Source organism: Crocuta crocuta, unplaced genomic scaffold (assembly GCF_008692635.1).
Source record: "Crocuta crocuta isolate KB4526 unplaced genomic scaffold, BGI_CrCroc_1.0 scaffold1, whole genome shotgun sequence".
NCBI classification, from domain to species: Eukaryota; Metazoa; Chordata; class Mammalia; order Carnivora; family Hyaenidae; genus Crocuta; species Crocuta crocuta.
The window spans coordinates 5,846,360-5,861,492 of NW_027527930.1; the positions used below are offsets into that span (position 1 = coordinate 5,846,360).

General features: G+C 37.5%; 1 long non-coding RNA gene across 1 annotated transcript; it reads right to left on the reverse strand.

The window, feature by feature from the left end:
- Nucleotides 1-9,254: 9,254 nt before the first annotated feature.
- On the reverse strand, nucleotides 9,255-14,944 carry LOC144220899 (uncharacterized). Its single transcript, XR_013331894.1, has 4 exons — nucleotides 14,768-14,944; nucleotides 14,514-14,646; nucleotides 14,087-14,117; nucleotides 9,255-9,471 (listed from the first exon to the last, which is right to left on the reverse strand). It is a non-coding gene; the product is annotated as an uncharacterized LOC144220899 (long non-coding RNA).
- Nucleotides 14,945-15,133: the final 189 nt, after the last annotated feature.

Sequence of the window (15,133 nt, forward strand, 5' to 3'; positions counted from 1 at the left end):
GGGAGAGAGAGTAAGAGAGGGAGAAGGGGAGAGAGATAGAATCCCAAGCTGTGCGGATGCACTGACAGTGAAGAACCTGATGTAAGGCTCGAACTCAGGAACCATGAGATCATGACCTGAGCCAAAATCAAGAGTCTGACACTCAACCGACTGAGCCACCCAGGCGTACCATAAACGTCTTTTTTTTTTTTTTTTAAATATTTTTATTTATTTCTAGGAGACAGGGCGAGAGACAGCGTGAGCAGGGGAGGTTCAGAGAGAGAGGGAGACACAGACTCCGAAATAGGCTCCAAGCTCTGAGCTGGCAGTCAGCACAGAGCCCGACGCGGGGCTCGAACCCATGAACCGCAAGATCATGACCTAAGCGAAAGTCGGACGCTTAACCGACTAAGCCATCCAGGCGCCCCCATAAACTGAAGTCTTTAAGTGACATGTAAAGTTTTCACCTTGAACATTACATGTTAATCTTATTTCTAGAGACTTTTGCATCCAGATGCTATTTATTTTAAGTAGGTCTATAAGATTGCATTTCTTGATTTTTGTGTATATTTTTATACCCATCAGTCTTCTAATTATGTACCTTTTAATTATTTTGCATCTTTCACATAAACAATTATGTCACCTGCTTCAAATGGCAGTTTCCCCCCCATTTATTATAAATGTGTATTTTTTTTCCCTAGCCTTACTACACTGGTTAAAATTTTCAGTACAGGCTTGTATAGTAGTGATGATAACAAGTACTTTTGTTTTGTTTTTAAAAAACTTCTTAAACATTTCACCACTAAGTATTATATTTATTATGGATGTTTTATAGCTTTTTGAGGTCAAGGAAGTCACTTGCTATTAATAATTTCTTTTTTAAAATAAATATGAATATAATGTTACATATACATTTATAAATAAACATAATGTTTAGTTTTCATTTTTTGAGAGACAGAGAGAGACAAGAGTGTGAGGCAGAGAGGGTCAGAGAAAGACAAGAGACAGAATCAGAAGCAGGCTCCAGGCTCTAAGCTGTCAGCACAGAGCCTGATGCTGGTCCGAATCCACGAACCACAAGATCATGACCTGAGCAGAAATAGGATGCCCTGCTGAGCCACCCAGGTGCCCCAAATAATAATTTCTTAAGAGTTTCTTTTTTATTTTATTATTATTTATTTCACATTTATCCATTTTTTAGAGGCAGAGAGAGACAGAGCATGAGAGGGAGAGGAGCAGAGAGAGAGGGAGACACAGAATCCAAAGCAGGCTCCAGGCCCTGAGCTGTCAGCACAGAGCCCTATGTGGGTCTCAAAGTCATGAACTGTGAGATCATGACCTGAGCTGAAGTCAGACGCTTAACTGACTGAGCCACCCAGGTGCCCCAAGAATTTCTTTTTAGACCACAAGCGATTATTGAATACACTGTTTTTAAATCCCAGAGTTTCCACTCTGAGTTCAAACTATTGTGAGGTGGTCATGTCTGAGCTTAATGAGCTTCTGAGGACTCTGGAGACGTGGGTGGAGCCGTGTGGTCTGGGCACAGCAGTGGAGACCTCAGCATTACTTTAAGTGGGAACTTAAATAGGAACACAGAACACTTTCTTTGTGATTTGGACCACATAGGCTTTCCCTACTCAACAGTAAATGAGATCTTAGTGAGATTCTGAAGGCAGAACACACAAGCAAACAAAAATAGACCAAATAAGGATATTCTAGGGTGGCAGCTTGCGAGATCTGTGTGTAGATTAGCAAGCCTAACGTGGAACTCTGTGCATAGAATTACATGTATTATGCACATATTACATACATAATAATAAGTGCTTTCTCATGGTTTATGGCTGAAAGGGTTCTATCTTACATTTTAACTGATAATTATTCATAGTAAATCGTAGAAAATTGTGGTAGTCCAGACAGAACACCGTATCCCAAATATATGGTTGGTCTAACGTCTGAGACAAATTTGGTGTAATGTTTGAGACAAAACAAATTTGTTTTGGGGCACCTGGGTGGCTCAGTCAGTTAAGCATCCGACTTCGGCTCAGGTCATGATCTCGCTGTTGTTGGGTTTGAGCCCTGCATCGGGCTCTGTGCTGACAACCAGCTCAGAGCCTGGAGCCTGATTCAGATTCTGTATCTCCCTCTCTCTCTGACCCTCCCCTGCTCATGCTGTCTCTCTCTCTCTCTCAGAAATAAATAAAAAATATTAAAAAAAAGAAAGAAAAAAAACAAATTTGTTTTGAAATTCATGTATTTTATAGTTATTTTTAAAAAACAATAAATAACATTAAATCACTTTAGAATTTTAAATAAACCATTTTTTTTTAAAAGACAGTGCTCTCAGTTTTAGTAATCCAAATAGTCTCCTTTCAGAGCTGCACTGAGAGGTGCTTGACTCCTGAGGATATATGATTAAAAAGATTGAGGACAGTTACACTGCTTGCCAAGGTGTCCTGAGACAAAAGTTTTTCTTCTTAAGTGGGCTGATATTTATTTATTTATTAACTTATTTATTTATTTTTAGAGAGACAGTGTGTGAGCAAGCGGGGAAGAAGGGAGAGAAGGAAAGGGGCAGAGAGTGAGAGAGAATCTTTAACAGGCTCTGTGCTCAGTGCTCATTGTGGAGCCCAGCGTGGGGCTTGATCTCATGACCCTCAGATTATGACCTGAGCTGAAATCAAGAGTTAGATGCTCACCTGACTGAGCCACCAAGTAGGTAATATTTAAACAAAAGCTCTGCTATAGATTTGAATGAACTGTGAGTATACCTTTCATGGGATGTGGCATGTTGTATTATAAATAACCCCACCAACCATGTAAGTGATTAAAACAGCCATAAATTATCTTATGCAGGCCAAAACAAAGGTATTTTAGCCAAGAGAAAGTCTGAACAAAATTGCCTTTCTTTTTTCCCCCTTTGGAGGAAATCTTTTAACTTCAAGAAGTGTTGCTGGAAGTCCAACTTCAAGCACAGTTGACAAATCATTGGGTAGAAATGGGATTATGAGGGCAGACCCTGAGACAAGGGTTGAAGTGCAAGTATGGATTTGGGAGGTGCAGGGGATGGTGTATTGTTAAACCAGATGCCACCCTGGGACGTCACCTGGGCCCCTCCAGCAGTTTCCTTCTATTGGAGGAAGATCTGAGGGATGTACCTCCATGGTCCTCAGACAACAAGCATCAGGTTCAGGAATCCCAACAAATCATAGGCAGGACAAACAAAAATAATTCCACAATTGGGGCTCCTGGGTGGCTCAGTTGGTTAAGCGTCTGACTTCGGCTCAGGTCATGATCTCACGGTTCGTGGGTTCAAGCCCCGCATCGGGCTCTGTGCTGACAGCCAGCTCAGAGCCTGGAGCCTGTTTCAGATTCTGTGTCTCCCTCTCTCTCTGACCCTCCCCTGCTCATGCTGTCTCTCTCTCTCTCAGAAATAAAATAAAAACATTAAAAAATAATTCCATAATTTAGCACTTTATAGCAAAATATTAGAACACAGAGGACAGATAATTTTATAATCAGTGTGTATAATCTTCTGTGAATCAATGCTCCAGGAAAAACGCATAGACAAACCAGTTCAATCCAGTCACTGGATAGTATATAATAATTAACCCAGTTGCTAAGTCCATTATAAAACTGAATTGATCTGGATCTGGGTTTTGTTTTGTTTGTAAAATAAATGCAATTATTTACAATAGAAAATCAATCATCAAAATCTTGTGTTAGTCACAAAATCTATTTTGAGATGGTTTCTATATTTTTTTGGAGAACTAGAGTAGAAAAAGTGTTCGTAGACTGTCTCTAATTTTAGCTTACTTGCTTTCGTGGTCTGATTCTGTATACCTAATGACACTTGTTCTAACATTCTCACGTGGATCTTTCTCTTTAAGCTCACTCTGTAACTTTCTTTACAGAGAATATTCATTCTGTAACTTTCTAAACACACACATAATTATTAAGCCTGTATTTCCCTTGGCAATGGGCTTCTCCTCTTTGTATAGTGTTGCCGGGACTTTGTATAGGATTAATAATAGTTATTAAAATGTTTAAATGCAAGTCCTGGTACAGGCATGTTCCATTCACAGATCAGATTCTTATTGCTATGTGAACTTGAACAAATTACTTAACTGCTTGCAATTTCTGTTTTCTTACTTCGTTCTGATGAAACTCTATACTCATGTGATATCACTTCTTGGTCCTCTGAAAATACCATTTTCTGTTTGGGCTCGGGGTCTTACAGATACTGTTCCCTCTAACTAGGACATCTTTCATCTCCACACCTCCTATCCCTTCCATTTGGTTCATTTTTTACTTACTCTTCAGCTCTTAGTTTATAAATCACCTCCTCTGGGAGGCTTATTCTGAGCCCTCTAAGTATTCATTAGCTAATGAAGTGTCATAATACACTCACTTCATTTTCACCCTGATTTGCTAGTGAGAGGAAATGAGGCAAAGGGAAGTCAACGGAGTTGCCCAAGGTTATCAAGCCTGTTAAGGGCAGAACCAAGGCATGGATGCCAAGACTGTTATCTCCTTTTTCTCTCATTATTTCTGTTTCAGTTACCAAGGGCAGCTACACCCTGATTGTACCTGCCTCTGTGGAATGCTGAGACTTCCCTCCACAAAGAGACCCTCTGTATGTTTCTGGGTGAGGTGCATTTCTTCTGCATGACATGGTAATTCATCTGGCCCTCTAGGACATCCTGACTCCGACTTCATGCCAGCTCTATGAGCCTTCCCTCACTGGGTCATCAAATGCTTTGATCTTAATCTGGATTGATGCCTATCTTCTGTATTTTCTCCTCGCTGCCAGTATTGACATGTAACCGCTGTAATTTAGTTAGCCCTCCCCAAAGTTCAGATGGGGAACCCACTGCTCCTCTTTCTCCGTTTTGCTTTATTAACAATTCACTTAGCTGCCCAAGCCAGGGACCTTAGTTTCATCACAGATTGGCCCTCTCTCTCTGCTTTGCATCCACCTGGGCTCTGGATCCTATAACCCTTAATTCCTCCTCTCCCTTCCCTGTGAAAGTGCCTTAAATACGCCCCTCATCAGCTTTCACTGGATCATTGATGTAACTTCCTAACTAGTCTCCCCAGTCTTATTCACTGCAAAGTGATTGTTCTATAGAATAGATCTTTCTTTTTTTTCAAATGTTTGTTTTTGAGAGAGAGCGAGCGAGAGAGCGAGCAGGGGACAGGCAGAGAGAGAGGGAGACACAGAATCCGAAGCAGGCTCCAGGCTCTGAGCTGTCTGCACAGAGCCTGACATGGGGCTTGAACCCATGAACCATGAGCTCATGACCCAAGCTGAAGTCAGACGCTTAAACGACTAAGCCACCCTGAGCCATCCAGGCGCCCCCAGAGTAGATCTTGAAAGGTGCTTCTTCTACTTGAGGTTCTTCAATGACTGCTTATCACCTGCAGCCAATATCACTGAACCAAGGTTGAGTACTTGCTTGCTCAGGCTGCCATAACAAAGTACCACAGACTGAGGGGCTTGAACAACAGAAATTTGTTTTTCTCATAGTTCTGGAGGCTAGAGGGCCAAGGTGAAGGTATCCTTAGGGCTTTCTTCTGAAGCCTTTCTCCTTGGCTTGCAGATGGTCATCTTTTCCATGTATGCTCACAAGGTCTTCCCTCTGAATGTGTCTATGTCCTAATCTTCTCTTATTATGAGACCACTAGTCACAGTAGATTAGGGCTCACCCTGGTGATCTCATTTTAACTTAATTACCTTTTGAAATAGCATATCTTCAAATAAGGTTACATTCTGAGGTACTGACAGGATTTCAACATATACATTTTAGAGGGGACAAAATTCAGTCCATAACAAGTGGCTTACTCATCTGATTCACTATAAAAATTCTTATTATTTACACTCACCATATGCCTCAAAATACACAAAACATTTAGTTGGCCCAAGAACTGACCCAGTCTTCCCTGAACCTTTCAAAATTTAGTACTCCTCTGACAAAAAGAGATCTAAATTCCAAACTTCCTTTATAATGATTCCGTAAACACTTAACATTTTGTTAGTCATTCAGAATCTACAATTTACACCATTGAGTAGGTAAACCGGTTACACTTATTTCTTGAAAGAAAAATGTTACATACACATTATAAAAATTCAACTGGTAAAAAGGGTTATACAGTAAAAAAATAAACAAAGGAAAAGAAAAGGAAAGAAAAGAAAACAAATCTCTTCCTCCTACTACAGATCTTTGTTTCTTCTTCCCAGAACCTATTAGGATTACTAAATTTCTGTGTGTCGGTATCTTGGAAAAGAAAGTCTATACCAGCATATGAGTTTGCATGTGTGCATGGTGTAGACACACACACACACACACACTTCTTTTATGGTACACATGATAACCACGTGTACTGTTTTGTACTTTGCTTTGTATAAAAATAAGTTTCAGTGAATGTTCAACTTCAGTGAATATTTTCATATATTTCCCTGCAGGTAGCGAGATGTGAGACATAGTATTTTATTGTTGGAATATACCATTATTTATTTTAAAATTTTTATCCAGACACAATTATGGGCTCCTAGTCTTTTGCTTCTTTTGCTCTAATTACTATCTCATTTCTTTCCTTTGTGTAATGCATTGTCTGGTGCTGTTATATAATTATGTGCTATAGACATCTTTGTCTCAATTTCAGCCTTTCAGGCCATTTCTTCCATTGTTTCATGATTAGTCATCATGCTGATTTTGACTCCTGTTATACATGCAGGTTGTTACTGTTGTTCATTTTAATATTTTAGAAATATCTACGGGGAGAACACCCTTCCACCCCTCACAGTTCTTTTTAAATTGAACTAGCTCAAGTTGCATAACATTCCTAGTCTTTACTTGCCCTATTTTATGATTCTGTAGGGAGGAGAAATAACTTGTCCTATGGAAAGAATGAATCAAGCATACTCAGTTTAGTACCTCCTTTTCTCAACTTCTGGAAGGAGGTCCTCCATATGGGTGAGACCCTTCTGGTTCAACACATGCAATGACTTAGTAGTTGCCTATTTGTGGCATTCAGATGGCAATCTTTCTGACTCAAGTACTAAGCTATATCTTCTCACGTATTTGTAATCAACATTATATTAAATACTTGTATCTTATTCCATGCACTACTCATTTCTCATTTCACTTTTCTTCTTTCCTTAATTTTTTTCAGTATTTTAAAATATCTTTTTAGACATCATAACAGTGAGTGTGTGATCTCTTTTACTAAAAATTTTAAAAATCTAAGGGTGCCTGGGTGGCTCAGTAGGTTAAGCAACTGACTCTTGGTTTCAGCTCAGGTCACAATCTTAAGGTTTTGTGAATTTGAGCCCTACATCGGGCTTCACGTTGAGAGTGTGGAGCCTGCTTGGGATTCTCTCTCTCTGTCTCTCTCTCTGCCCCTCCCCTGCTTGCTATCTCTGTCTCTCTCTAAAAATAAATGAATAAACTTAATTTTTTTTAAGTTTTAAAAATTTAGAATAGATGTTTAATCCATTTTTAACAATGACCACAGACAATGTAATCAACTGCCAGGTTATTGATATAGGCACATAGTATGTGAATAGTTATTTAATTAAATCTTAAATCATCGTATTTATATATTCATAAGTAAATGCATCACTGTCTTTACTCTTAGATGCTTTCAGGTCTGATTCCCAAAATTACTCATTCTCACACCATATCAGTTAAAGGCCTTCAATAAAGAGCATCATGGGGATGTGGTTTATTTTCTTCTAGTTTTAGATGCTAAGAAAGGGTTTCATTTCCTTCTCCAAAGGTGTCTCATAGAACCAACTGATATACAATTACTTGTGTATACAAATAATGTTTACTACCAGAATATAATGTTAGCTACAAGAATATAATGGAGCCAGTGGATGAAATAACAATCATAGGTACAAGAGCAAACCACTCCTTACCTTGGTATTTAATAAAATAGTATATTTAAACGAAGAACCTCATTTGTGGTTTGTATTAAGAATGAAATTGCCCTTTGGAATTCTTCTCAGGGGCTGAATATCAGTTATTTTAAATTAATTCTTTAGGCTGAAGTTTCTTTGAACAACATCATGATGGTAATAAGGTACTTTAAGTGGAAAAAAGAAGTCTTGCTTTGAAAGGGTCATATATGTGAACTTCCTGGAAATAAGGGGCGCGGGTTAAGGATAGGACTATATAGGCAGACAGACTTATGTGTAAACCCCAACTTTGGCATGTACTAGCTCTGTGACTTTGAAAAAGTTATTTGACTTCTAAGAGCTTTTTTAGATTCTGTCTCAGTAAAATGAGAAAGTAGTTACTCCCCATAAATCTTTATAAAGTTGTTGTAATGATTAAACAAAGAAAAGGTGATTCATGTTATAACATACTTACAGTGCCAGGAATATAATAAGTCTTCAATAAATATGAGTAAATACGATTTAAGTATAATTGTTAACATTCACATTAATTCTCTTCCCTTTATCCCTTCAATTAGTTAAAATCTACATACAATTCATCTGTGCCAAGTGGATTTTAATAGAAGTACAGGTAATTCCACAAACCAGGCTCAAAACTTACTGTTTATCAACCATTTCATTGTCTCCTCTACCTCAACGTGAATACATTATTGTTATATGACAAGGTAAAGCTGAGTTGGAATGTATGTAGTTTCTTTTTCCTTGGGGATATATCATAAGCCCAGCATGTAAATAATTAAAAAAAAAATGTTCTTTTCAGGTGGGTGGTTCTTTTCAGCCTGGGTGGCTCAGTTGGTTAAGTGTCTAACTTCAGCTCAAGTTATGATCTCATGGTTCGTGGGTTCAAGACCCACAATGGGCTCTGTGCTGAATGCTTGCTCAGAGCCTGGAGCCTGCTTCAGATTCTGTGTCTCCTTCTCTCTCTGCCCCTCCTCCACTCACGCTCCGTCTTACTTTGTCTCTCAAAAATAAATAAATGTAAAAAATTCAAAAAAAATGTTCTTTTCATTTGAGACTTTTTACTGCTCATAGATTACATTTTTTTCCTCTACTGACTTAAGTGGGGATTATTTAGGATAAGGAAAAAAAATTCTGCCGTCCATTGCCCAGCTCTTTCCAGTTGTAATGACTCTAGCAGATAGATTTTCCTGCATAAAAGAGAACCATCCAAAGAAATATGGACAATTTAATGTGACTATTAAATATTAATAACGTTTTATTATAACTTTACTAGTTGAGTACTATTAACACTTCAAAGGGACATAATTAATTATGAACATTCTACATTATGAAAAAGTATTTAACTTATGCTTCATTTTCATGGTTAGGTATCATAGTGGTTACATTCTAACATTTTGTTATATGGAGATTATAATCAAGTAAAAATAATGTATAAATGAAACCTCTGGGGCAATATGCCCAAATGTTGACAGCATTCATATCTGCAGGCAATGATTATGATGACAACAGTGGCTTCTACTGATTCTTCTCCACTTCCTCTTCTTTCAATTTTTCTGTAACATTCCCATGTTCTGTAATGAACATGTATAACTTTTGTAACCAAAAATATAACCTTTATTAAAAAAAAATACCAAGGTTATGTCTAAATGACCTACAACATCTACATGAAAGTCAAGATTGAGTCCACTAGTTAAATACACTGATGAAAGAAGCTTCCAAGTAACATGTTATCTTCTGTATGACTATGGCCAAAAAGGGTTTTAACAAGTTTTATTTCTAAATGTTCAAAAATCTGCTAAGGAAAAATTTTCATTTGTATTATTCTTTTCTATGAATTTTTATCCATAGATGATGTGCTTTTTAAATAATTGCCAACCTTTTGAGTTCATGAAATATGGGTTCCCTCTAGAGCCCAAGTTATTTATAGAAAATCAAAGTGATACATACATATCCTTAGAAAAGAGGCTTCTTAGTGAGAGAGGGATGTGGATTACATCTAAAGAAAACCAACAAATGTTTAAGCCCTGTGTTTTATCAATTTTGATTCAGTATAATTTACATGTAATAAAATGTTGTCCCTTTAAGTGTGTAGTTTGATGAGTTTTCACAATTGTATAGACTGTGTGCTATGCCACGATCAAAATACAGACTACCCACCACCCTCCAAACTTCTTTTGTACCACTTTCGATCACCTCAGAAAAGCAGTACAATACGGAATAGAAATGGTGAGAAAAGATATCCTTGTCTTATTCTTAATCTTAGGCATCTTTCATTATGAAGTATAATATCAGCTGTGGGTTATTCATAGATATCCTTTATCAGTTTGAAGAATATCCCTCTATTTCTAGTTTTCTGAAAGTTACTTTTATCATGAATAAATGTTTAATTCTGTAAAATATTTTTTCTACATCTACTGAAATCTCATTTTATCTTCTTTAATCTGTTGCTATGGTGAATTACACTAACTGAATGTTGAACCAGACTTACGTTCCCTGAATAAACACCTCTTGATCATAATATATTGACTTTTATACATATTGCTATTAAATTTGCTATTGTTTTGAATATTTTTGTTACTATTTTGTCAAGAGACATTGGTCTGTAGCTGGCTTTCCTTGTAATGTTTTGATATCAGGGCAATGGTGGCCATATGAGTTGGGAAGTTTTCCTTTCTCTATTTTCTGAGAGATTTGCATAGGATTGCTATTATTGTTTTCTTTCNCGGACGCTTAACCGACTAAGCCACCCGGGCGCCCCGCTATTATTGTTTTCTTAAATTTTTGAGAGGAATCATCAGTGAAACCCACTAAGCCTGAAGATTCTTTGTCAGATAGTTATTAATTACTAATTTGTTTTTTAAAATCTATATAGAGTTATTAAATTTTTAAATTTCCTTTTGGTCAGTTTAAGATGATTTGTGTTTTTAAATAAACTTGTCATTTTATTTTGGTAGTCAAATATACTGCATTAAAGCTGTTATTAGCATCTATAGTGATATCCCTTCTTTTTCTCTGTATTATGACAAGTTGAGAGGTTATGAGAGAGTTAATTTTGCCTTACTTACAATCTACTAAGTTAGCCTTCTACAGTTTCAGGAACACTAACAGAAGACATGAGATTTCCAGACAAAGAAACTCATTATGGCAAAAATAGTTGCTAAAAATGACCAGTCCAGAAGGGAAATGATGAAGATAATTCCATTTACAATAGCATCGAAACACATAAAATACCTAGTAATAAATCCAACCAAGGAGGACTTGGGCACTGAAAACTACAAAATGTTTCTGAGAGAAATTAAAGAAATAAATCAATGGAAAGGCATTTTGAGTTCATGGATTGGAAAACTTAATACTGCTACGATGCCAATATACAAAAGCGATTTACATTACCAGATTTAATGAAATGACTATCAAAGTCCTAAAGTATTTTTTTGCAGAAATAGAAAAACCCATACCCAAATCCATACAGAATCTCCAGGGACCCTAAATAGCCAAATAATCTTGATAAAAAGAAAAAGAACAAAGTTGGAGGTCTCAAACTTACTGATTTCAAAACTTCTTATATGACGTACTGCTAACTTGGGTTTGTGTATGTTGTTTCATATAGTACTACTGTGCTAAACTATTGAGAAACCTGCTGTTCTTATCTACATTCCTCCGTACTAAAATGTTTTCTCTCCTCTTGGCAGCTTAAAAAAATTTTTTTTTCACTTTGTCACTGGTTTTGAGCAATTTAATGATGATATAATTTGGTATAGTTTTCTTCATGTTTCCTCTGCTTTGGCTTTACTGAGTTTCTTAGTTCTGTAGATTTATACTTTTCACCAAATTTGGAAAATATTTTCCATGATTTCTTTAAAAAGATTTTTGGTCTTTGTCCTCTCTCTTTTGGGAACTCCAGTTATATTATATTTGGTGTCTTGAAGTTGTCCCAAGGCTCACTGATGCACTGTTATATATTTTAGCCTTTTTAAAAAATATGCTTTACCTTTGTTAGTTTCTACTGCTTCAAGTTCACTAATCTTTATTTCTGCCACATCATTCTGCCAGCTAGAAGGGTCAGATCTATGTTCATATAGAAAGCTCATCCGAGAAAGAGGTGGAATTGCAGATAAGGATTAGTAATGAGTGCTTCTGGTGCATTTTTAACAGGAGTTTTATCTCTACCTCACAGTGTACATTGTAATACTTAGAGATTTAAATGTGAAAGTCAGAACTTTGAAAGCTCTAGAGTAAATTAATAAGACGATATCTCTACAATCTTAAAATATGGAGAGATTGCATAAACATTACAGTAAACTTCAACCACAAAAGAACAGATTGATAAATCTGATTACTTGCAACACATGAAGGTGACAGAAAAGTACTATATTGAAAATATAAATAATTCCTATATCAACAAAAAATAAACAAGCCCATTGAAAAAGAGAAAATTAAAATGGCTAAAAAACAGATGTTTCACACATTCATGGTCAAGAAAATATAAATGAAGACTTCTGTGAATATTATTTGTTGCTCACTAAACGGACTCAAATTTAAAAGACTGATAATTCAAAATCTTTCTAAGAATGTGGCTCAGTAAGTCTTATTCACTGTCAATGGGAGGAAAAATTCCTAAGTTAATAATAAAATATTTGTCACTAGTTTTTACATCAAAGGAATTTTAAATTGTGGTAAAATATACATAACATAAAATTTATCATCTTAACCATTTTTAAGTACAGTAAAACCTTGGATTACAAGTAACTTGTTCTGTGGCTGTTCCCCAAGATGAGCAAACATTTCTAATCAATGTTAACTTGATAATGAGCAATGTCTGGCAATACGAGTCATACATGATGCCAAATGTCACATGATCACAACTGAGACAATGGTTCTTCTCTCTCTCTCTCTCTCTCTCTTTCTCTCTCTCAATGCGGGATTGGGGGTGATTGTCCTCCCATGCTCGCGGCTCGGTCTCAGGCTGTGGTGTTTGGCAGAAATCAGTGATTTTTGAGAACGTTGGAAAGCGCCCACAACCGGCACTAGTGTATTTTTTCAAAGCAGCTATGGACAGTCCTTGCTTTTCCATACAAGGGTAAGCTTAGGAATGCTTTGCTTCATTTTGGTCAGGCTGCCTGCAGATAGAGACCTTTTCCTCTGCTGCCTTATTGCCAGTTACATTAAATACAGTATATGGCCCCCATGCAGAAATAGATTCCATTGAGCCAAGAGATAGCAGTGATCCCGTGTTTTAGTGATAGTGAAAGTCATTCTGCACAATAACCCTCTCTTGTCTCCCTCACACCAGCCATGAAGGTTTTCAAAGGTAAGTGCAGATTAATTTATTTTTCTTTATATTTCATATTTTCTTTATTATTTTATGTTATATTACAGTATTGTAATCACTTTTATATGAATATTTTTGGGCTGTGGAATGAATCATCTGAGTTTTCACTATTTCCTTGGGGAAATTCACTTTGATATACAAATGTTTTGGATTATAAGCATGTTTCGGGAACCAATTATGCTCGAGTTATGCAAGGCTTTTACTGTATATAGTTCTGCAGTGTTAAGTTCAAACACGTTATTATGTAACCATTCTCTAGAACTCTTTTCATCTTGCAAAGTTGAAACTATTAAACAGCAACTCCCTGTTTCCCTCTCCCCTAACCCCTGGAAATCACTGGTTTTCCCCAGTGGCTGCACCATTTCACGGTTCCACCAAGAGAATCCCCAAAGGGTTCCACTTTCTTCACATCCTCACCAACACTTGTTTTTTGATTCTGCTCTGTTTTGTTCTTTGACAGCAGCCATCTTAATGTGTGTGAGATTGTTGTGTCATTGTGGGTTTGATTTACATTTCCCCAATGATTAGAGTTGTTGAAGTAGTGGCCAGAATTAAGCTTGTGCTTGCAGCTAAACTGAGCTTAGAAAAGTAAAATATAAGAAAATCTGATTTATAGTTTAAAATCCAAGTCTGATCGTTTTTGATTACAGGGTCACAATCTTTCATATTCAGTGCTTTGGGGGAAAGTCTCTTCCTCAAACAATTCCTCTAATCATGTTGAAAAACATTTCATGTCCTCTGTGATGTCTCAGATTCATAAAAATCAACATTACTATATGTATTTCTCAGTTAAACAGCTAAAAATTGTAGGTCACTCTTGTCAAGCAATGATCTAGATTAACTTTCAAAGGACTTACATTTCTGATGACCAGGCCACCATCCAGCAACCTGGGGAAGAATTTGGCATATTAAATAAAACTTACTTAAGTAACTGACTAATACAAGACATTCAGCCACTCCTCTGTCTCCTTAAAAGCAGGAAACAAATCTCTCATATGAAAAATATCCTCCTTACACTAAGAAGTGAAAAGAGGGGTGCCTGGTTGGCTCAGTCGGTTAGGTATCCGACTCTTGGTTACAGCTCAGGTCATGGCCTCACAGTTCGTGGGTTACCCCCCAGAGGCTCTGTGCTGACAGCCAGCTCAGAGCCTGGAGCCTGTTTCAGATTCCGTATCTCCCTCTCTCTCTGACCCTCCCCTGCTCATGGCTGTCTCTCTCTCTCAGAAATAAATTTTAAAAATGTAAAAAAAAAAACTTAGTTTTTAAAAGTCTGCTTCAGTTTACCTTTAAACATATCCCAGCATAGTGAATGTCTGATTTTCACTTTTCCAGAGGTAGTTGATATTTTGCTTTCTTATGAGTTGTCAATTCACCGGACAATACAGGTTCCCAGGCTATGTTAACCTGGTCATAAACTCTGGAAAATGATAGACATTGGTCATTTTTTCCTTCCAAAAATGGAGATAAGGCAGAATAGCAGAAATCATAAAGTTTAGGCCTTTTTCAGCCAGGTCTCCCTCCTCTCTCCACACACTCACATCTTTTTTTTCAGGCTCCATCTCCTTGCTAGGTATCCCGAGATCCTACTATGGGGGTAGGAAACAAAGAAACAGTAACATCCTTCCGGCTTTAAATCACATAGCTTCGGAGGTGGTCGCCCAGAACTCTGGCTAGGGAAAAAGAAGGCGTGCTGCTTGGACTGCTTAGCTCAGACGCCTTACCTGTTCCTCTCTATAGGAAGATCAAAGATGTGTCAGGCTGGGGAGANCCTGTCCCGGAGTGTCTTCGGTCTCACCCCGTCCCATTCAGAGCTTGGTTCCTGGCCCCGCCTCCCAGTGTCTCGGCCCCGCCCCCAGTCCGGAGTTTGGCTCCGGGCCCCGCCCCCGCATGGCGCCCGGAACCCG